This window comes from Oncorhynchus nerka, linkage group LG7 (assembly GCF_034236695.1).
Source record: "Oncorhynchus nerka isolate Pitt River linkage group LG7, Oner_Uvic_2.0, whole genome shotgun sequence".
In the NCBI taxonomy this organism is placed as follows: Eukaryota; Metazoa; Chordata; class Actinopteri; order Salmoniformes; family Salmonidae; genus Oncorhynchus; species Oncorhynchus nerka.
The window spans coordinates 56149238-56173651 of record NC_088402.1 but is presented as its reverse complement, the minus strand read 5'-3'; the positions used below and the strand labels follow the sequence as shown (position 1 = coordinate 56173651).

Here is a 24414-nt window from a genome sequence, read left to right as displayed (position 1 = left end):
AAGCAGGCCCAAACCATGATGCTGCCACCACCATGTTTGACAGTGGGGATGGTGTGTTCAGGGTGATGAGCTGTGTTGCTTTTACGCCAAACATAACGTTTTGCATTGTTGCCAAAAAGTTCAATTTTGGTTTCATCTGACCAGAGCACCTTCTTCCACATGTTTGGTGTGTCTCCCAGGGGGCTTGTGGCAAACTTTAAACAACACTTTTTATGGATATCTTTAAGAAATGTCTTTCTTCTTGCCACTCTTCCATAAAGGCCAGATTTGTGCAATATACGACTGATTGTTGTCCTATGGACAGAGTCTCCCACCTCAGCTGTAGATCTCTGCAGTTCATCCAGAGTGATCATGGGCCTCTTGGCTGCATCTCTGATCAGTCTTCTCCTTGTATGAACTGAAAGTTTAGAGGGACGGCCAGGTCTTGGTAGATTTGCAGTGGTCTGATACTCCTTCCATTTCAATATTATCGCTTGCACAGTGCTCCTTGGGATGTTTAAAGCTTGGGAAATCTTTTTGTATCCAAATCCGGCTTTAAACTTCTTCACAACAGTATCTCAGACCTGCCTGGTGTGTTCCTTGTTCTTCATGATGCTCTCTGCGCTTTTAACGGACCTATCACAGTGCAGGTGCATTTATACGGAGACTTGATTACACACAGGTGGATTGTATTTATCATCATTAGTCATTTAGGTCAACATTGGATCATTCAGAGATCCTCACTGAACTTCTAGAGAGAGTTTGCTGCACTGAAAGTAAAGGGGCTGAATAATTTTGCACACCCAATTTTTCAGTTTGAAAAGTTTGACATATCCAATAAATGTCGTTCCACTTCATGATTGTGTCCCACTTGTTGTTGATTCTTCACAAAAAAATACAGTTTTATATCTTTATGTTTGAAGCCTGAAATGTGGCAAAAGGTCGCAAAGTTCAAGGGGGCCGAATACTTTCGCAAGGCACTGTATATACGGGGTAGGCAGTCTGGAGGCTATATACGGGGGTACCGGTACAGAGTCAATGTGGAGGCTATATACGGGGGGTACCGGTACAGAGTCAATGTGGAGGCTATATACGGGGGGTACCGGTACAGAGTCAATGTGGAGGCTATATACGGGGTACCGGTACAGAGTCAATGTGGAGGCACGGGGGGAGTCAGAGTGTGGAGGCTATATACGGGGGTACCGGTACAGAGTCAATGTGGAGGCTACGGGGTACGGTACAGAGTCAATGTGGAGGCTATATACGGGGGGTACCGGTACAGAGTCAATGTGGAGGCTATATACGGGGGTACGGTACAGAGTCAATGTGGAGGCTATATACGGGGGTACCGGTACAGAGTCAATGTGGGAGGCTATATACGGGGGTACCGGTACAGAGTCAATGTGGAGGCTATATACGGGGGTACCGGTACAGAGTCAATGTGGAGGCTATATACGGGGGTACCGGTACAGAGTCAATGTGGAGGCTATATACGGGGGTACCGGGTACAGAGTCAATGTGGAGGCTATATACGGGGGGTACCGGTACAGAGTCAATGTGGAGGCTATATACGGGGGGTACCGGTACAGAGTCAATGTGCGTGGGCACCGATGTCGAGGTAATTGAGATAATATCTACATGTAGGTAGGGTTATTAAAGTGACTATGCATAGATAATAAGAAAGAGTAGCAGCAGCGTAGAGGGGGGGGGGGGGGCAATGCAAATAGTCTGGGTAGCCATTTGATTAGATGTTCAGCTTAGGGGTAGAAACTGTTTAGAAGCCTCTTGTACTATGGAATTATATGTATCCAAGAGTTCATCCAAGCCACAAGTATACATGTGATTGTGACATGGGCAATTCCACAGTAACGAAATTGAGCTGACTCAGATGTTTCACTTAAAATGTGTGTCAAACAAAAAAACGTATGGTTTGCTGAACATTGAAATCAAACAACTCTATGCACAAGGACTACATCTAAAGGTGCAGCCGTTTTTATCTCAATATCAAATATAACTGGGTAACAGTTAAGTTCCTTACTGTCATTGTTATCAATTAAAAGTGTCAAAAAGACACAAAAATAGCTCCCTAGCAAAGAGCAATTTCTAAAGCAAGAACTTAGCTAGGAGTGGTCTGAGTGGGAGGAAAAAACTGAAAACTAGCTGTTATTGGCAGAAATGTTTGGACCTCTCCAAACCTTTCTTCACCAGTCAGGCCAACACTCCATCCGAACAAAAAAGGCGGACATTTCAGGCCGTCTTTTCAAAACGACATTATTATCGTTTTCACAGTTTCACAGTATTATTCCAACCTCATAGTGTGGAGATAATATGTAAAACACAGAAAAATCACATTTTTGACTGCACTGGGCCTTTAACAATTTATACAAACGTTAAACAAAAATGCATTTACTAGAAGAACAGATGCAGATGCAACGTTTGGTAACAGACTTTTTTTTGTCAAATCTCCCTCAGTTTTTATGTGACCACCATCTCTGAATTAACATTCAAAGATGTCTGCAGAAAGAATGGGGTGTCAGCTGTGACATGATACTTTGAGTTAGAAAAATATATTTTTAATTTATTAAACTACAGTAAGTGAAGTGGATTTCCACCTAATTGCGGTACCAGAATGTCATCATGGGACCCTGATCTGTACTGCATAAACATGCATAAATATGGATCTCAATGTCATTCTCTTCATGGTGATGTATCCTAAATAGTCACACAAAGGTAGAAAAATGTAATATCCTCCTTTGAACATTTGAGTATTCTACACACGGGCTATTATTTTAATGCTTTGAGATTTCTATTATGAAAAACGCTATAGAAGTTTAATACATTATTATTATTATTAATGAGCTCGGCCACCAAACAAGAGAACATTTGGTCGGACCAGACCAAATTTAAAACAATCATAGACGTCTATGTTTCACAAGTTTGGACATCAAAGTACAGCACAGTAGAGTTCAGTACAGTACAGCCCAGCACAGAGCAATCGAGTAGAGTTCAGTACAGTACAGTATTATTTTCCATTAGCGCCGGCTGTTGGCAAATTATCCGGTTGCAGACTCATTTTCAGACAGCTACAATTTCCTCTACATATGAATGAGGCTAAAGTTTCAATTCGCCAGTCCGTCGAGCTCTCTCTCGCTAGAATGAATGATATGCATATTCGAGCGATCTATTGATAGGATAGGCGCCTGTCAGTTACAAAGCAAGCGATGACAGGAAAACGCAGCAGAGGAAGAGACGAAACCTCTGTTTTACTCACGCCGAAATCTGTCTAAAATGATCCCAATGCGTTTCTATCGTTTCATTGTGGACCTAAACTTGTCACCTTGCCTTCCCGACCTTGGGGCAACAACTAAAATTGTTCGGGCGGAGACATGAGCATCTCGTCATTATATACAGTTCTCTGGTTATGTTCAAATTTATTTACACAGAGGAGGGAGAGAGAGCACGATTGCTCGTGAATATGCACGTCCCATGTGTTAATAATGGGATATGATAAAGGGTGAGTCGGTCAAGGATCGATGCAGACAAGGTGGTAGATTGTACGACAAGCGACAGGTTTATTTCAGAGTGGAGATATCTGGTACAGCGTATATACGGGCCCCTCTGTTAGCTCATCAGAGACTAGCAAAAAGGCACTAGTTAACAATGGGTACAAGCTTCATATACAGAACAGAAAGTAGGTTGATATCTAGGAGATCGGATCTTCGGATTGGATCAGGCTGGGGTGTAGTCATCCGGCATTGGCTCTGTTGTCTGTCCGTCATCGTAGAATCCTGCCATGCCTGTTCTTGGTCGTCACACCATGTTCAGCTGAAAAGGAGATCTGGTGTGTGCGCTATCTTCAGTCACTAAGTCTAGGCTTTCTGCCAATCTGTGGGTGTCTTATCTGGGTGTCCTCGGCAGCTATGTGTGTACTGTATGTGCGTCGTCCCTGTCTTCTGGGGTCAGTGTGTAAAGTGTGTGCGTCCCTATCTTCAGGGGAGTTGTGGCCGAACTGCCGGCTAGCACCTGTGGCTAGGAGTATCCTGTTGTGACAGTGTTCTGGATGATTACAGTGAGTGTGTGTGTGAGAGATATCCTGTATGGGGCCCAACCTGTTTTACTATGTGTCTCAGCTATAGTAGTGTAATGTCACCTACATAGGAATTAGCAGTAATGTAATGTCACCTACATAGGAATTAGCAGTCCTCTACAAATCCCTCTCTTCACGTCTCCCCAGAGACGTGACACAACCTAACTAGATTCTGATACAAAAGAAAACTTTTCCCAAAGGGGCTATGAAAAAGGCACAACATTAAAAGAAATGGATGTATATGTATTACCACCAAGTTCTCCACTCAATCCCACTATGTACTAAGTTGGCTACCAGCCACCTAGGAACTTACAACCCTCATTTAACAATTGCGGAGAACAACAGCTCTAAGCTATAAGTAAAATGTTTGTCCACATAAGCCAACCTTTTCCAGCCGGAAAAAGTTGTGATACCCTCTCTTCACATCTCCAAAGAGATGTGACACTCTCTAAAGGGTATTCTCCACCTCATCCTCAAACTCTGGCAGGTCATTAGCAAGCAGAGGATACATCTGGGAAGGGGAAGAAGGGTCAATAGCTCTGGAGATAACTCTAGCAGTAAGGGACCGGATACATGGAATGCAACCGCAGCCGCACAACACTAAAATGGCTGCAAAAACTAAAAGATGGGTCTCATGCTCCATACCGTTATCTCGCACCTGGCTCCTGTTATCTAACAAAAGACCGCTTGTTCTCACAACCCCACGCTCTGAATGTGCCCTCCCTTCTGTATTTTCCCAGCATGAGAAAGTTCCATGGCCCTGATACTTTTAACAATGTTTCAAATCAGCTAGAGAACATAACACATACACACATCCACCCAAGGCAACAGCAGATAATATTCAATCATATATATGGTAATGGCTATAATGTAAAATAACCCCAAGGGTGTGAAATTTAAGTCCCCTTTTGACACTCATTATCCTTTATTTCAGCAGTCATAGCATTTCATGAAAATAATAAAAAGTTTATTATTAATAACAAGTGATATATGTCTATTGTTATATGCGTTTCCCCCTTTTGACACCCACAAGGGTGTCACTTATCAAAAACAGGATAAAACTTTATTGTTATTGACATGTAAGATGTAGGATAAAACTTTGGTCATGGAAAACAGAGGAAAGAATTATTAGAAACCATCTGGTCCTCTCAGCTACTCCTATCCTGTACCAGGTGGGCTCCTTGCCACCCAGGGACTCTAAACCTTTACAACAGGGAGAACAAACATACTGGAAAGAAAACCTATCATAAAAATTTATAACAAGGAACTGTGGTGGTGTAAAATTATTCTACTACCTCACCCACAGCATACCATGGGTCATCCTCAGTCAGTCCCATCCTCTCCTGAAAGCATGCTTCCGTATCGGCATCTCCAACTGGAGCATCAAGCAAAGGCAACATGCCTGAAGCCTTCACCATATCTGTAACATATTTCTTAGAACACGGTATGATGCAAGCAGCACATCACATCAATAACAAATAATACAAGAATTAGGGTCAGAAATCCAGTAACCATCATATCAGTGTACTTACCAAACCAGGCCAAGAGAACAGACTCCTCCACCCCCCCTGTGGACCTCATCTTATCAGATAGTGCATCAAGCCCGCCCTAGATATCATCTGGACTGGTATTATTAGGAATATACGTGCAACATTGTTTACCGAACATCTTGCAAACGTCCCCCTGACTGGCAAGAAGCATATCCAAGGCAAGTCTATTCTGTCTGGAAACCCCAAATGTGGCCTCAAGCTGTTCAGACATACCAGTGAGTGCATCACGGGAGTAATTCACAAAACGCTGTTGATTATAGTAGATATAATTAATCCATGCAGTCTGTCTAGCATCCACCATGGCTGGACCCATAGTAGGTAGTAAGTGCCAGAGTCCATCATTCCTACCCAAGGCCTGAAACTCATGAGGAACCCCCACTGGCACACCCAACAGGTTAGTGTTTATGTCAACTACATTCTCTGTCCATGGAGTACTACATCTATGTCTCCCATGGGATGGAATGTTTTCAGGTCCCTTGGATACAGAACCCAACAGCTGTTCAGCAGTAACATCAACAATGGTCAGTGGAATTATCAAACTGGTCAGAGCACACGTACCTTGCCATTCTCCTCTAAGAATGGGTCTCAGCACTCTTGGCTCCACTCATCCACCTCACATCAGCCTGTAACTGGCCAAGTGGAATTAATGGTTATGTTACTACTGCAATCAGCTTCAGGCAATCCCCCATAATCAATGCCATTACCTGTACCCGTGATGCACTCTTAATTGCCCCCATATGCCTCAACACCCCAAGAGGCCCGATGAGGAGGTACTGCAGGAAACACAAGGCTCAAAGAGGAACAGAGGGTTGAATTGGGCTTAACCTGGTAAAAACTTCTCAGAACACACAACCACCCCTCTCCTTCTCCTACAGCAAATGGGTGTGTAGCCAGAACAGGTCTAGCATGACTACAAATAATGCAGTCCTTTCCTCTCAGGGTTTTAGCTGTGTACCTCATATAAGACAGCCACAAATTGTCCCTACTATCAAAACCAGTCTCAGTTCCTAATTGATCAATAGCCGAATAGTCTCTAACATTAATTACCTGAATGGTATTTTTAACACAGTGGTGGTAGAGGAGTGTGTCCGGTTACCTCTGGTCTTGGCAGTACCTTAATAGAAAACACACCCATCATGTCTGTCCTCGTCCTTTGTAGTCCGAGGGTGTGAGTGCCTGCATCAGAGAGCTTAATAGTTTTGATGGTTAGTAGGATTTCATCACCTTTACAAAGTTCAACATTGCTCCCAGGTTTCCCCATATCATGGAAAACCTATCCACCCTTGTGGGATCCCCCATGCTATAAGGATACCCTCTTCTCCAATCCTAGAACTGTCCGAAGTCGGTTATCATGTAATCTCTACTCTAACTTCTTGTCTATATTTACATTTACATTTAAGTCATTTAGCAGACGCTCTTATCCAGAGCGACTTACAAATACCCAGATCTAGGGATCTCTTATGCTTATTTTGGAACAAAATACACATCACTTAGCCAGAGCCAGACACATCCTCACTTCTATGAACAAAAACAGGGGTGATAGGACAGGTAGGGTTACTTCATTCGAGAGTTGGCCCCCGGAATTCTGTTAATTCCAGTTCTTCTCTCGAACACTGTTTTAATGTCCGACAGTGAAAGAGTGTCTTACCCTTCCGCCGTGCGATATGAATCTGGGTAGCTCTTTCAGCTAGCTGTCACCAGGGGTCATCTATGGTCCCCAAGCCTCTGGGACTGGATTGAGTGACTTCACCTGTAGTTCACCTGTAATGCATAAAATCCTGGACATACAGGCTTGGTTAACAAACAATTTCTCATATGTTTTATCTGATTATATCTTTAACTTCTATGCCCAATTGTTAGCTTACATATATATATTTTTTTAAATTATTAGTTTCTTATCCAATCGCCCCCATCCTATCCTAGACCACATTTACCCATCCCCCTTTTGATACCTGGCTCTGCCCAGGTAACAACCTTACCTACTCTAAATCATGACTTAGGTAAGATTAGTATATTATCCTTATGTCTGACATCATCATGAAGGAGCGCCCCCATCATTTTCCACATGTCCAACTCTCTCCCCTGTCTCCACTCAGCAACTGTTATCTTTGCCTGTCCTGCCCCCCCCCCCCCTTTCCAAAACCTCTCCTCTGCTCTCTCCAACTTTCAAGGTCTCTGCAGTGCGGGCGGAGGGCCCCTCCGTCTGCCTTTTCCCTATCTGTAAAATACCATGTCTCTGGGAACGTGAAAATCCCCTTAACCCAAACGTTTACTACAAAAACAAAACCTAATAATTATGATAATCCCCTCAAACTCAAATAATTTGTCTCGGTGTTTCATGTTTTATTCGTGTTTCTCCAAATTGTCTCCCCAAAAATACTTCTTAGATACCCAGCCATTAGACACACAAACAACTGTGATAAACGTGCACTGTCCCTTTAACATAAAAACCTCAGCCTGCAATCCCCTCTGCGGGCCTTTCATTGTTCCCCATAATGAAAACAGATTCTAATGTTAGTCTACCTTAACCTCCTGTTTAATTTCAGTGGTTTTATCTGAACAATCAAACCAAAATCAATAACCGGGAAGAACTTGTGTAAACTAATTAAAAGAACAAAATAAATCTACCTTATTTCTCAGCACTTGGTTAGAACACCACTCCCGTCTTACATCGACCACGCCCGTCGCCCCTTACCTAGTGTATATCTTATCTATTACTCAGTGGCTCAATTAATGTTTATCGTAAGTATGTTCAGATGTTGATTATGTAATTCTACAATATTAGTATAGTTCAAACCTCATAATATAACTCTACACACAGAATTTTACGTTAATAGAGTCGAACACCTTTTCCAACAGTCATGCACACCCCCCAATATTCTATGATATAACTCTCATCAGCAAGCCTGCGACTTTTTCAACATTCTCACCGGTACCAGCTCCACAAATCTTCATTTACGCCCGTAAACTTCAATTTATACCAGACACATACAAATCTTCATTCTCCCCAGCAAGCAGACCAGTAGGAGATGCAATAGCCCCACCTTCTGTCCATTCTCTGTACAGCTTCTCACCCCGTCTCCTCCACTCCTTGCCCTCTCTGCCTTTATTTAATCCTAGAGTGGACTTCAGCGCTCTCAACACCTTTTCCATTTCCAACGACATTCCATGTACACTACAATACTGCCAACAACCCATGCCTTTACTGAAACCCAAGTGAAACCCTTTCCCTACGGCTAAATCGGCCCCCAATTAGTTGGATGATCACTCGTTACCCACCACTCATACATGTAGTCCCAGACTATCCATTCAAGCTTTGGTGGCCACCCGTTACCCATCATTCATACATGTAGTAAGTGTTCTCTGTTACCACCTACCAGCCAGGCATACTAGTACATCCCATACACAATGCACCATTAAGTATGGTTGATCAATAATAAAATTGCAGTTGCCAATGGAGATATTACTTTCTCAACTATTTTCCAATCTCACACATCATTGTAGTTTAAATTTAGTAACTTACATCAAACAGGTATCTCACAAAACTAAATTTGGATAACTCCAATGTGCAGAACTTTAGTTTTTCACAACAGGTGTCTGCTTACCCTTTTTATTTGACCGGTCAGGATTTGTGAGACACACCGTCCGACGACAGTACTGGCCAATCGGCTGGCACACCAATGTCCAGCGATGTCCTTTTACCAGACCACTTCGGGGTCATCATTTGTCATGTATTGTATATTTTAGTAAGTATATATGTATATTTTGACCAATTGAAATATATATTCAGACTATCTGAGTATACTTAGCCCGTCACTGGTAAATACCCGTGATGAATTCCTGGAGCCACGTACTCTGCCTTATCTCAGAGCTGCTCCCTCGTATATTCAGTTTGAGAAAAAACGCATGGGTTTGTATAGAGATCAATTCAACTATTTAGTCTCGATATTGAATATTGTGCTCAGATCTTATTTCAATTATACATCAGTCATTTTGTTCCTGATTATACATTTAACACAGAAGTCATAGGTACATACAACATAGAAGTTTCGGATTTATCAAATAACCCTTATTGAATTCTCTCTCTCTCTCTCTATCTAACCACCAACAATCTTAATGGAAACAATTACAAGCACATTGCATTTTAATATAAACAGTTACAAATAGACAAAACAAGACAAAACAACACGTTATATCTCTGACCCCTGAAAGCCGATCCTTATCAGCGAATCTCTTATCAGACTGGCCTAGACCGGGCCACAGGACAAAATTACAATTTGTCCCCCTCGGCGCCAGGTTTAATGAATAGTAGTTAACTATCCCCTTACTGATCTCTATTCCTGATCCATATCGAGCTGACCCCTATCAGAGTTTATTACACGATGTCCGACCCCTATCAGAGAATCTCTTATCAGACTGGCCTAGACCGGGCCACAGGACAAAATTACAATTTGTCCCCCTCGGCGCCAGGTTTAATGAATAGTATCCCCTTACTGATCTCTATTCCTGACCCCTATCGGAACTATCCTAGGCCTTTAAGTGATCTCTCATCATTGAAAGCTATCAGACTGTGCTGACCCCCTACTGATATCTCATCAATGATTTAGATCACCAGGTCGTCACCGGTTTGTCACCACATATATTCACTTTACTGTACTTTCAACTTGTCAGCAAATTATAAATTTACACAAGAATTCATACTCACTCGGTAATACTGATCAAAATTTAGACAAGACTATACGAAAATATGCAAAGTTTGATTTAACAGGTTTTGCTTACCTTGTTTGTGGTGCGCCTTGTGATCAGTTTACCGAGTTGAGCAGAATTGTTGTCCTCCCCCGAATTCCTTCACCTCTGTCCTCCGTGAATCGTCCTTTCACCCTCTCTCCCTCTCACACCCAAATCAACTCACTTTGATGGATCGTTATTAAACCATCCTCTGCTACCATTTCTGTTAATAATGGGATATGATAAAGGGTGAGTCGGTCAAGGATCGATGCAGACAAGGTGGTAGATTGTACGAGAAGCGACAGGTTTATTTCAGAGTGGAGATATCTGGTACAGCGTATATACGGGCCCCTCTGTTAGCTCATCAGAGACTAGCAAAAAGGCACTAGTTAACAATGGGTACAAGCTTCATATACAGAACAGAAAGTAGGTTGATATCTAGGAGATCGGATCTTCGGATTGGATCAGGCTGGGGTGTAGTCATCCGGCATTGGCTCTGTTGTCTGTCCGTCATCGTAGAATCCTGCCATGCCTGTTCTTGGTCGTCACACCATGTTCAGCTGAAAAGGAGATCTGGTGTGTGTGCTATCTTCAGTCACTAAGTCTAGGCTTTCTGCCAATCTGTGGGTGTCTTATCTGGGTGTCCTCGGCAGCTATGTGTGTACTGTATGTGCGTCGTCCCTGTCTTCTGGGGTCAGTGTGTAAAGTGTGTGCGTCCCTATCTTCAGGGGAGTTGTGGCCGAACTGCCGGCTAGCACCTGTGGCTAGGAGTATCCTGTTGTGACAGTGTTCTGGATGATTACAGTGAGTGTGTGTGTGAGAGATATCCTGTATGGGGCCCAACCTGTTTTACTATGTGTCTCAGCTATAGTAGTGTAATGTCACCTACATAGGAATTAGCAGTAATGTAATGTCACCTACATAGGAATTAGCAGTCCTCTACACATGTAATGTAAGTGGTAACGATGAGTCGAAATACACGATTTCGCCTAATTATTGTTTTCTGACGCATTCATTTATTTTCTTTCGCGTGTTTCATATAGCCAGCCGTGCGGAGTCGTGGAGCATGTTAGGCTATTTACTGTGCGTTGATTGACAACTGAACAACACGTGTTGACTAGTTTATAAAAAGGTGTCTGAACTGATTGAATAAAGTCGACATCCTATATCCCTTTGCCATTTATAAATCATGCAACGGGGTTATACACTGAGCAGTGGCGATTTTAGCATGCAAATCATCGTGAGGCAAAAAAATTAAATAAAAAATGCATGCCAGCAAAGCCATTACACAACATTAAACAATACATTGATTGCACTATAACGGTGACAAACGGTGCCCGCAAACTGTTAAGGTCTACATAAAGCTGTCCCAATAGCAGAAACCCAACAGCAATCCCAACACCTTACCACTGCTACACCTGGCTATCACCGGAGCCTTGTCTGGCAGCCAAATAGTTAATTTAGCCTAATTTAATGCCTTTAAAAAAACATAGCTGATATGGCTGACTTGCTTTAACAAATGTGTTTTCTACCGACAGCAGATAAGAGGCAATCCATAATTTCAATTAAGACATTAATGAGCGAGCTAGGATGGAAGTAGTCAATATAACTTATTTGTTCAGCACTTTTGAAATGTTCAGTGGCAGAATTCAGAACAGTATTCTCCCTGTACACCAAGTCAGAACCGTACGATAAATAAAGGGGTCATATAAGCAGACAATGAAAGCTCTTACAATATTTGATGATTACATTTATCTAAAAGGCTATAGGCTACATGTGGACCACCAAGTCAGAACAGTAGGTGAAATTAAGAGCTGAAAAGTGACCCAATTATTAGGGTGAGGCACATGGGCTACTAACAGCTTACTACACACCATGCACTTAGTATTACTTTCTTATGTACAGTATACTGTACATATCTCCCTGGCATATTACATCATTTATGCAGCAGCATACAATACATTTTTGGACTCACCTTGTTGTGCTGTGCTCACTTGAACAGGAAGGTGGTGTGGCAGTCCTCCGTGGGCAAATTTTGTCATCAAAGTCTAGCATTTTCTGGAGTTATGGTGCTTTCAAGACAACTGGGAACTCTGGAAAAAAACTAGGTTGAATCATGACGTCAGTGAGTTGGATGACTGTTCAAAGCGTATTTTCCCAGACGGGAGCCCATTTTTTCCCCTCGAGTTCCCAGTTGTCTTGAACTCACTGAAGTCAGATTTCCCAGTTCTGAGTTTCAAGTTGTTTTAAGCGTGGCAGAAGTCCTGCTGGATTGACAGCATGGGCAAAGTTGAATACTTATAATTTTAAGCTTGGAAAAGAGACCCTTAAACCCAGACTTGGGACCACACACCCACTCCACTGAACAGTAATGTAAAATGCTTAATAAATGCGACCATATTAGTCCAGTATCAGGGATATGGACGACCGGTAGGCACGCTATCAGGACTTGCCAGAGAGGGGAAGAAGGTACACTACCGTTCAAAAGTTTGGGGTCACTTAGAAATGTCCTTGTTTTTGAAAGAAAAGCACACTTTTTGTCTATTAAATTAAAATCAGATTGATCAGAAATACAGTGTAGACATTGTTAATGTTGAAAAGACTATTATAGCTGGAAACAGCAGATTATTTTTATGGAATATCTACATAGGTGTACAGATGCCCATTATCAGCAATCATCACTCCTGTATTCCAATGGCATGTTGTGTTAGCTAATCCAAGTTGATCATTTTAATAGGATAATTGATCATTAGAAAACCCTTTTGCAATTATGTTAGCACAGCTGAAAACTGTTGTGCTGATTTTAAAGAAGCAATACAACTGGCCATCTTTAGACTAGTTGAGTATCTGGAGCATCAGCATTTGTGGGTTTGATTACAGGCTCAAAATGGCCAGAAACAAAGAACTTTCTTCTGAAACTCGTCCGTTTATTCTTGTTCTGAGGAATGAAGGTTATTCCATGCGGGAAATTGTAAAAAAAAAACTGAAGATCTTGTACAACGCTGTGTACTACTCAATTCACAAAACAGCGCGAACTGGCGCTAACCAGAATAGAAAGAGGAGTGGGAGGCCCCGGTGCACAACTGAGCAAGAGGACAAGTACATTAGAGTGTCTAGTTTGAGAAACAGACACCTTACAAGTCCTCAACTGGCAGCTTCATTAAATAGTACCCGCAAAACACCAGTCTCAACGTCAACAGTGAAGAAGCGACTTCTAGGCAGAGTTGCAAAGAAAAAGCCATATCTCAGACTGGCCAATAAAAAGAAAAGAATAAGATAGGCAAAAGAACACAGACACTGGACAGAGGAACTCTGCCTAGAAGGCCAGCATCCCGGAGTCGCCTCTTTACTGTTGACGTTGAGACTAGTGTTTTGCGGGTACTATTTAATGAAGCTGCCAGTTGCTAATGATTTACAGGCCTCCCTGAGTTTTAATTCAGCATCTTCTTCTTTTTTTACTGCTTAAGATGGGGTTTGACGTGGTAGCAGACAGTGTTTCATCGCCATTTTGTATTTTGTTTGTGAAGAATTTCGTACCAGAACCCTTCTCACTGCAAGGTACCAGGGCATTCTTTTGGCTTGCTGCTTGGTTTGGGGTGTGAACTGTCTGCACTCTGCAGATGGTTGTTTTATGGACTTTCATGGTTTACAGTGTTTGTATGTTTGCTATCCTGAACCTCTTGAATCAATTGCTTGGATGTTTATTTATATGTTTGTATGTATATTCTGTGTTTCCCTGGCCATCTAGTTCATCTTAAAGTGATCGTTCAAATTCACTGTTTAGGCTGGGCATAGCAATTGCACCAGTTCCTTCCCATAGTATAATAGGGAAACACTAGCTAAGTAACAAGCTGTGCTGCTTATTGTTTCGTCAGATGTGAAATAATAAGAGAAAGGTCACGTCAATGGCTTTTCCAGATGTTAGTTTATGTTCATTAAGCAGTTAATTTTCCATCACTTGGCTAACGTTTCATCTTGTTCCCAAAGGATTGTGTAAGGGAGAGCCAGTCACGTACTGGACCAGCGACGATTAGTGAGGGGGAGGAGAAAAAGGAGCCGTCGGCTGAGAAGCCCAAAACTTCTTCCACCTCCTCTTCATCTGGCTTCTCCCTGGGCAGGCCCCAGGCCCAGCCCACTGCTGGGAGAATCTCTGGTGTTAATAATAGTCCTGTGTTCTGATGACTTGGGAATCCCAAGTGAAAGAAAAATATTATATTTATTGATTGACTAGTGCGCTGAGCCATACGGTATCAGATATGTCCATCCACGGCGGCCTGTCCTCGGTGCACTGCTCACTGGACCGGGAGGCTACCAGCTGATCCGAGGCCTGCTGGACAACAACCTGGGAGAGCCAATCAAGGAGTTAATTTGCGCATACAACCTACAGGACCCCAGTAACTATGTGAGTAAACACACACTCTACACTGTGGCCGACTGTCAATGAAAGACTATTAATTGACTAACAATGTTGAGAGGGATTCTTCCGAGTGACTCCACGTGTACACCAGCCTGTCCATCCTGGCGGATATGATGAACGTCAGTCTGGAGTTGCTGGACAGCCCCAAGGCCACTGGACAGAAACCATGCTCACTAGCCAGGTTGGTATTAACACCTCATTTTGACCACGGAGATATCAAGTGTTTGCTCTGTAGTTACTTTAGCAAATTACCAGGGTTGGGGACAAATCCTATTTATATTCAGTCGATTCAGGAAGTACATGGACAGTCCCAATTGCAACGTTCCTCACTGACGCGCTCTTCTCCTTCTCTGCAGGTTTGATTTCATAAAGTCCATGCTGCTGTTTGAGAGTTTCTCTTAACGGTTCCAAGTCTGTGAATCTGGTGTCTCACTCCATCTTGGCATATGACACCCGTAACACCTGGCCTGGCATGGATGCGGGCAGCAGTGCCAGGGACAAGCACAATGCATCCTGCAGCCAAGACAGGTGTCAATCGGGCCACCCTCCAGCTGGAGCTGCATTACAGGTATGTGACATGTCTGCAGATAACATTTCTCTGTGGTAACATGTATAAAGAAAATAACAGCAGTCTAAGCAATCTGTACCTGTATTGGCAAATGGGTCTTTCTATAAATTAGGGTACCCGTGAGGATTTCCTATACTGGACAACTTGTTACAATTATTGAAAAGTCATTGATAGTAATCTGCCACTTTTTTCATTTCATTATATTAAGATATAAGGGGGAACATAGCGATATTCAATACAATTCAAGAGTTGATATAAAACTATGTTTAACCGTTTCTCATGGTTGGTGTTTTGACGGACTAGTCCACAATCGTGTGACATACAAACATTAATTTTCTGTCCCTGCATGTATGGCAGTGTAAGTTGTCATTATGTCAAATACAGATGAAGTCAGAAGTTTACATACACATTAGCCAAATACAACTCCGTCTTTCACAATTCCTGACATTTAATCCTAGAAAAAATTCACTGTTTTAGACCCGTTAGGATCACCACTTTATTTTAAGAATGTGAAATGTAAGAATAATAGTAGAGAGAATGATTTATTTGAGCTTTTATTTATTTCATCACATTCCCAGTGGGTCAGAAGTTTACATACACTCCATTAGTATTTGGTAGCATAGCCTTTAAATTGTTTAACTTGGGTCAAACTTTTTGGGTAGAAGCTTCCACAAGCTTCCCACAATAAGTTGGGTGAATTTTGGCCCATTCCTCCTGACAGAGCTGGTGTAATTGAGTCAGGTTTGTAGGCCTCCTTGCTTGCACACGCTTCAGTTCTGCCCACAACTTTTCCATGGGATTGAGGTCAGGGCTTTGTGATGGCCACTCCAATACCTTGACTATGTTGTTCTTAAGCCATTTTGCCACAACTTTGGAAGTATGCTTGGGGTCATTGGAAGACCCATTTGCGACCAAGCTTTAACTTCCTGACTGATGTCTTGAGATGTTGCTTCAATATATCCACATAATTTTCTTTCCCCTGTCACGCCCTGACCTTAGAGATCCTTTTTATGTCTCTATTTTGGTTTGGTCAGGGTGTGAGTTGGGGTGGGCATTCTATGTTTTGTGTTCTATGTTTTCTATTTCTTTGTGTTTGGCCGGGTATGGTTCTCAATCAGGGACAGCTGTCTATCGTTGACTCTGATTGGGAACCATACTTTTCCCCAATTGTGTTTGTGGGAGGTTGACTTTGTTTAGGGCACTTAGCCTTTGAGCTTCACGGTTTGGTAGTGTTTATTGTACGGCGTCATTTTGATCATTAAAAGATCATGTACGCTCACCACGCTGCACCTTGGTCCTCTCCTTTCATCAACCATGACATCCTCATGAAGCCATCTATTTTGTGAAATGCACCAGTCCCTCCTGCAGCAAAGCACCCCCACAACATGATGCTGCCACCCCCGTGCTTCACGGTTGGGAGGATGTTCTTCGGCTTGCAAGCCTCCCCCTTTTTCCTCCAAACATAACGATGGTCATTATGGCCAAACAGTTATATTTTTGTTTCATCAGACCAGGGGACATTTCTCCAAAAAGTATGGTCTTTGTCCCCATGCACAATTGCAACCTGTAGTCTGGCTTTTTTATGGCGGTTTTGGAGCAGTGGATTCTTCCTTGATGAGCGGCCTGTCAGGTTATGTCGATATAGGATTAGTTTTACTGTGGATATAGATACTTTTGTACCTGTTTCCTCCAGCATCTTCACAAGGTCCTTTGCTGTTGTTCTGGGATTGATTTGCACTTTTCGAACCAAGGTACGTTCATCTCTAGCAGACAGAACGCGTCTCCTTCCTGAGCAGTATGATGGCTGCGTGGTCCCGAGGTGTTTATACTTGCGTACTATTGTTTGTACAGATGAACGTGGTACCTTCAGGCGTATGGAAATTGCTCCCAAGGATGAACCAGACTTGTGGAGGTCTACAATTGTTTTTCTGAGGTCTTGGCTGATTTTCTTTTGATTTTAGTGTAGTGTAACTACGTAACATTTCGAGTCTCCTTATGTTGCGTGGTGAAAACAGGTTTCATGGGCACACAAATCCCCCAAAATGTATGCCAGGGCACAAATAATAATAATAATCAATAATTTTACATATACAACTTCATCTGTTCATTTAAAAATTGTGAATAACTCAACACAGGTTAATGAGAAGGGTGTTTGAAAGGATGTAATAACTCTGCAATGTTGGGATGTATTGGAGAGAGTCTCAGTCTTAAATCATTTTCCACACACAGTCTGTGTGTGGTTGCAAAGGGCATCAGTGTCTTAACAGCGCGATTTGCCAATGCAGGATACTCTGAGCGCAGCCCAATCCAGAAGTCTGGATTGGTGTTCATCTCTTACACTGAGAAAGTGTAACAGCGTCAGCACTAAGCAAACTTAGTTTTAGTTTTTTCTAAAGTGTGTTATTTCCCACTGTAGATGTTGCGTATTACTCTACAGTAGAGCTATGTAAACACCATAATCAAGTTCAATTTAAGAGTTGTATGGGGAAGACTGCGACAGAGTTAAATCTTTAACACTTTCAAGTGTTCTTTTAACACCAGTTTAGAGGGGCTCATGTTAACTGAAAGTAGTGTACATTTAACACTTTCAGAGTTAAATATACACCATTGATTTTGCTGTGTGCTTAAAGGATGTCTAGTCCTAGGCCTATGTTGTTGTTTTCTGTAGGTGGAGTTGTGGGCCAATTTGCATATTCTTCTTAAGTACACATGTGGAACTGCATAAAAATCTTGATTTTTGTTTCAAACCATTTAGAAATGTTGATCCCAATGTCACATATAGGCCCCATTATTTATACAGTACCAGTCAAACGTTTGGATCCACCTACTCATTCAAGGGTTTTTCTTTATTTTTACTATTTTCTACATTATAGTATAATAGTGAAGACATCAACTATGAAATGACACATATGGTATCATGTAGTATCCAAAAAGGTGTTAGACAAATCAAAATAGATTTTTTACTTGAGATTCTTCAAAGTAGCCACCCTTTGCCTTGATGACAGCTTTACACTATAAAATGGCACCCTTTTCCCTATTAGCTAGGGCCTAGGGCTGTAATGATGGGCTCTGGCCAAAAGTAGTGAACTACATAAGGAATAAGGTGCCATTTTAGACATTACTCTTTAGGCCTCATGTAGACACAGGCACACACTTACTAATCATTCGCTTCTCCTCCCTCCTTCTTTCTCTCCTGTCAGGTCCACTAGGGACTCTTCCTGTTTCACGATTGTCCTCAACAACCTGTGTGTGTTTCTCATCTTTGATTGGCTCCAGTTGGTTCGGGACTTCCTGCGCATGCACTTGAGTAGGGGTGTGTGGTCCACCTCGCCAGCTCTGGCCCAGCGGCAGCAGTAACCCAGGCACCACGGGTGCTGTCATGCACTAGACAGTCAAGGGTGGCGTGTTCACCAAGAGGTCTACTGTGCCTGTCATGCAGGATCGGTACCCGGAGGTCAAGATCAACCTGGCGGGTGATAAGGAGCTACAACAGACACACACACACACACACACTGTCATATGTCTCTGGGGGTTTTTCTTAATTAAAAAAAATAATAATAATTTGAAAAGTAACTAACTGTAATTAGTCAAACTCTTAAACTCTCATTTTAATACATGTACAAAATTACCCTCTTTCCCTAAACATGATGGTCATGACATTTTGTACATGAAAGGGGAGGTTAACTTGGCCCCGCAGACAATCAATCTGAGATCGACTTACGTCTTTTGCTTTAACCCGTGTTGTACAACAGAGATGTCAATATTGTCAGGCACACATCAAGATACAAGAATCATTTGAATTGTCTCTCATAATCATGATTTTTCTAGTTGTATTTTATGCTACAATGTCACCACTAGTTAATAGCATTCATTGTAATAATAGCCATAATGATTATATAATGTATAATACATGTTTTGCTGTTCCCCAGGCACTGAGTTTGTGGTGGTGAAGGATTCGTCTTGTCTGGACACCAATGCCATCATTCTGAAGGGCACCACTGTACTCACCTACAAACCCTGTCTGCTTGACAGACCATTCTCTGCCAGCCTGGCCGGCATCGAGGTATCTGACCAATACTTTTCAGAACTGTCCTGAAACCGCTGGACTACTAACTCAATACAGAGCCCTTTGTCAATTTGAGTCCGTTTGTGTCACTATGGGTGTAAGTAACGTACAGTTAGAGGGCACAGAAGCTGTCACAGAAGTGATCATGGAAAAGATGGGGTTGGGCCCTCTTTCCAACTCTATGGTATACACAAGGCTGTTTGAAGCTGTGTTGTCATGTTTTGTGTCCTCCTTTCCATATCAAAGTGTTTTCCTGTCGGCTGGGCAGCGAGCAGCAGACTGCCTTGTCCATCATCGACCCGGTCAACGTGCAGGTGGAGCTGTGTGGCAGTCCCACCTACCAGAGCAGCTTTGGCCTCCTAGATGTCTTCAAAATGGCGGACCTCCCACCACTACTGGAGGTAAGGGTTCTGTCAATGGTGGGGATTGCAGAAAGGCCATATAAAGCACCTGTTTATTTTCTGTTTCGACACATTTTGCCCCATTTCATGCCTACTGAACATCACAGGAAGGCCAAAAAGATCATCAAGGACAACAACCAACCCGAGCCACTGCCTGTTCATCCCGCCATCATCCAGAAGGCGAGGTCAGTACAGGTGCATCAAAGCTGGGGACCGAGAGACTGAAAAACAGCTTATATCTCAAGGCCATCAGACTGGTAAACAGCCATCACTAGCACAGAGTGTCACGATCGTCATAAGGAGCGGACCAAAATGCAGCGTGGTATGTGTTCATGATGATTTTTTTATTAAAGAAAGCACTGAACACTGAATACAAACTATACAAAACAATAAATGAATAACAACCGTGACGCTATAATGAGAACTGTGCTGACACAAGCATCTAACATAGACAATCACCCACAAATAAACAGTGAAACCCAGGCTACCTAAGTATGATTCTCAATCAGAGACAACTAATGACACCTGCCTCTAATTGAGAACCATACTAGGCCGAAACATAGAAATCCCCAAAATCATAGAAAAAATAACTTAGACTGCCCACCCCAACTCACGCCCTGACCATCCTAAATCATGACAAAACAAAGGAAATAAAGGTCAGAACGTGGCACAGAGAGGCGGCTGCCATCATACAGACTGAAATATCTGGCCACTTAAATTAATGGACTTAATAAAGGTATCACTAGTCACCTTAAATAACGCCACTTTAATAATGTTTACATATCCTACATTACTCATCTCATGTGAATATACTGTTCTACACCATCTACTGCATCTTGCCAATGCCTATCATTGGTCACTTGAAATAACGGAACTTTAATAATGTCGACATATCCTACATTACTCATCTCGTATGTATATACTGTATTCTATACCATCTACTGCATCTTGCCTATGCTGCACGGCCATCACTCATCCATATAGTTATATGTACATATTCTTATTTCATCCCTTTACATTTGTGTGTGTATAAGGTAGTTGTTGTGAATTTGTTAGATTACTTGTTAGATATTACTGCACCTATGAGAAAGACACCTTCAGGCACAAGACAGAGGTCCTGCCAGGTATATCACCTCAGATGCCTACAGGGGTGTCGTAAAGTTATATGGTGAATAGTGTCCCATGATGCCCCCCCCCACACACACACTTTTAAAAAAGTACAACAAATGAGCTTTTCCTACTAGCACTGACTTTGCTGATAACTACACTGAGCAAATATAAACACAACATGTAATGTGTTGGTCCCATGTTTCATGAACTGAAATAAAAGTTACTAGAAATTGTCCATACACACAAAAAGCTTATTTCTATCGAATTGTGTATACAAATTTGTTTACAACCATGTTAGTGAGCATTTATCCTTTGCCAAGATAAGCTATCCACTTGAGAGGTGTAGCATATCAAAAAGCTGATTTAAAGAGCACGATCATTACACAGGTGCACCTTGTGTTGGGGACAATAAAAGGCCACTCTAAAAGGTGCAGTTTGGTCATACAAGAGTACAATTGGCATGCTGACAGCAGGAATCTCCACCAGAGCTGTTGCCAGGGAATTGAATGTTAATTTCTCTACCATAATCCGTCTCCAATGTTGTTTTAGAGAATTTGGCAGTACGTCCACCCGACCTCACAACCGCAGTATGATGATGTCGTGTGGGCGAGCGGTTTGCTGACATCAACATTGTGAACAGAGTGCCCCATGGTGGCAGTGGGGTTATGGTATGGCATTTTATCGATGGCAATTTGAATGCACAGAGATACTGTGACAAGATCCTGAGGCCCATTGTCATGCCATTCATCCGCCGCCATCACCTCATGTTTCAGCATGATAAGGCCACAGTCAACAGCCTGATTAACTCTATGCGAAGGAGATACTGACTGGTTTTCTGATCCACGCCCCTACAGGTACACGTAAGTGACCAACAGATGCATATCTGTATTCCCAGTCATGTGAAATCCATAGATTAGGACCTAATGAATTTATTTCAATTGACTGATTTCCTTATATGAACTTATATGACGTTTTTTATATGACATTTTTGTTCAATATACTTTAATGAGGGAAAATGTACTTGCTACGACTCTGTTGTCTCACCTAGCTATCCTAAGATGAATGCAGTAATTGTAAGTCGCTCTAGATAAGAGCATCTGCTATAGCTATTATGCTAAAATATTAATGTTAGCATTTCTATTTTTTTTACCACTACCTCCCTAGAAGCCTCTTTCTGTTTTTGTTCCTTGCCACATCCTGACCCATGAGTGTTCAAATAACACTGTTATAACTCAACAAGCAGATATAAGTCGCTCTGGATAAGAGCGTCTGCTAAATGACTTAAATGTAAATGTAAATATACATCACAGCTTGTTACCATAACCCTGGTATGATGTGATATGTTTTGTCCTCAGAGGGTCAGCTGACTCGGTTACAGGATCTAGGCTTCAGGAAGCAGGACTGCAAACGAGCCCTGATCCACTGCAACGGTGAGGAGGCTCTAGCTACCATCCTCTAACAATCTCCTCTCAGTAGGAATCAACGTGTATCTGCTTCTGTTATATCCCATTGGCCGAGTTCACCTTCTCGTGTCAGTTTGAGTCCCTTGCCCTTTATATATGCGGAAGTCATTTTCAGTCTGTATTTTTGGAGTTTGGATGAAAGCAACAGACAATCTGAAAACTCTGTCTGTTTTTATAGCTACATTCAAATACCATATTGTGTAATATAATGTTAGTGGTATATACTGTAGTATTAGTACTATAACAACAACTATATAGTATCTTCTGAGACCTCATTCTCCGTTGAACTCCAATGGCAGGGCTCTATGTGCTGCAGTGGATCGGCTCGACCCATGAGGGCAACAACAGCTTCACTTTGTCAGTGGGACTACGACCACAGAGAACTGTCAGGTGAGCATGCTGGTGATGAACACCAGGGGGCAGTCAGTCACAACATTTTGCTTTAACCCACGAGAGATCATGTAAAGATCTTAACCACTGTTCCATTGTGTGTGTGTGTCCATATCTCTGTGTGTGTCCGTTTTCATTTGCGTCTTTGTGTGTGTCAGGTTGGGGGCCCTTCATCGAGCCCTGGCCCTATGTCAGTCTGCAGGGTGCCTCCAGCCATCGCACCTCAAGATGGGCATCCACGCCAAGCAGACTGGACGTCAACATCACCTCTGTCCTTTTGGGTATGACCTGCACTGCCCACTATTTGGACACAGCGGATGCTTCTGACACGGCAGCCTATTCCCTATGTCGTGCACTACTCTTGACCCCCTGGTAAAAAGTATTGCACTATGTCGTGAATAGGGTGCCATTTTGGGCACACGAGTGTCTTTGCCTTCTTCACACCTTGTTTAACTACAGTGGGTTAGTCCCGGATATATGTAAGCGATGTATGTGTGATCTGTAGTGGTGGACTTGGATTTGAGCACAGATCAACCATTATATTGACCAGATATTCTAGTGGCCGCTCTAATAATTAAAATAAATATCTTACAAGATGGAAGGCAGTCAGGATGAGGCAAGATCAGGTGGTATCATTCTAGCCAATGAGAGGGCAGATGTGTGTGAACAGCTGGCACAACAGTTTCGTCTAGTTACCACAGCCACAAAGTCAGTATTTAAAAATTTGTTTTGGTTATATCCTAAAAATTCATTAAAACTAAAATGAGCTTTTTAGTTGTAATTTAAGGTTAGTCATAAGATTAGCAGTGTGGTTGAAGTTAAAATTGCAATCACATTTTAAGAAGACTAATTGTAGAAATAGTTAGTGTTTATGGCTTTGGCTGTGGTAACTAGTAACGACCAGTCACAACTCCGATATAAATAGTTTTTTTTCTCAAAGTTGTCGGTATGTCACATGGCCTACTTATATCACTGGTGACAACCTACTCATTACGTAACTTCTATTTGATCAAATAAGCCACAAATAGCAAATAAGTCACTATCATTTTTTTGTTAGCCAAAGTCAACACTCATTGACCTCCATGTAAAAACTCCTTGCTCACCAAAAAAACAAAAACCGCTCCACTTGCTGGAGAAGACAGATTTTTGGCCCAGTCATGGCTCTCACTTGGCTTCTTCCGCTCTGATTTGAGTTTCCTTCCTTGTTACTGCCCTCTTCTGGCTACACAGAGCAGTACAGCCTCGCCAAGAGCATCTTGGCTGTCTGACGACTGCAAGAAAGAGGAGCAGCCTCCCCAACCCTCGGCAGCCCTATCCTGGATGGGCTCCTCAGTGGACCCCCCCCCCCCCCCCCCTTAGATCCAGGTCTTTTGCTTGGTAGTATGACCACATAATATAAAATAAAACACACTTGTCATGGTTGGTATTAAAACATGTTTTTTTAGTACACCCTGACCTTTGCCCTCTCTTCTGACCCCAAGCACGCCTCTCCTCTCTGTGGTAACTGTCTCTCTCTGCTGTCAGGTATCCCTCTTGCCTACCACAGTCAGTTTGACTTGCCTTGAGCAGCACATTGACTCCAGAGGTACAGTCCATAGATCAGAGAGGGCAGCAGGTTGGCCTCCACCATAGAAATAGAATTACAAGAATAGTAA

The 24414-nt window shown here is 42.4% G+C and overlaps 1 long non-coding RNA gene across 2 annotated transcripts; it reads right to left on the bottom strand.

Moving 5' to 3' along the window:
• Positions 1–3527: 3527 nt before the first annotated feature.
• Positions 3528–11285, bottom strand: LOC135572530 (uncharacterized). 2 transcript variants are annotated; one of them, XR_010464372.1, is made up of 2 exons: positions 10396–11285; positions 3528–7394 (listed from the first exon to the last, which is right to left on the bottom strand). It is a non-coding gene; the product is annotated as an uncharacterized LOC135572530 (long non-coding RNA). The 2 variants fall into 2 exon arrangements; XR_010464373.1 differs by having other exon boundaries at positions 3528–7377.
• Between the last annotated feature and the right edge of the window lie 13129 nt (positions 11286–24414).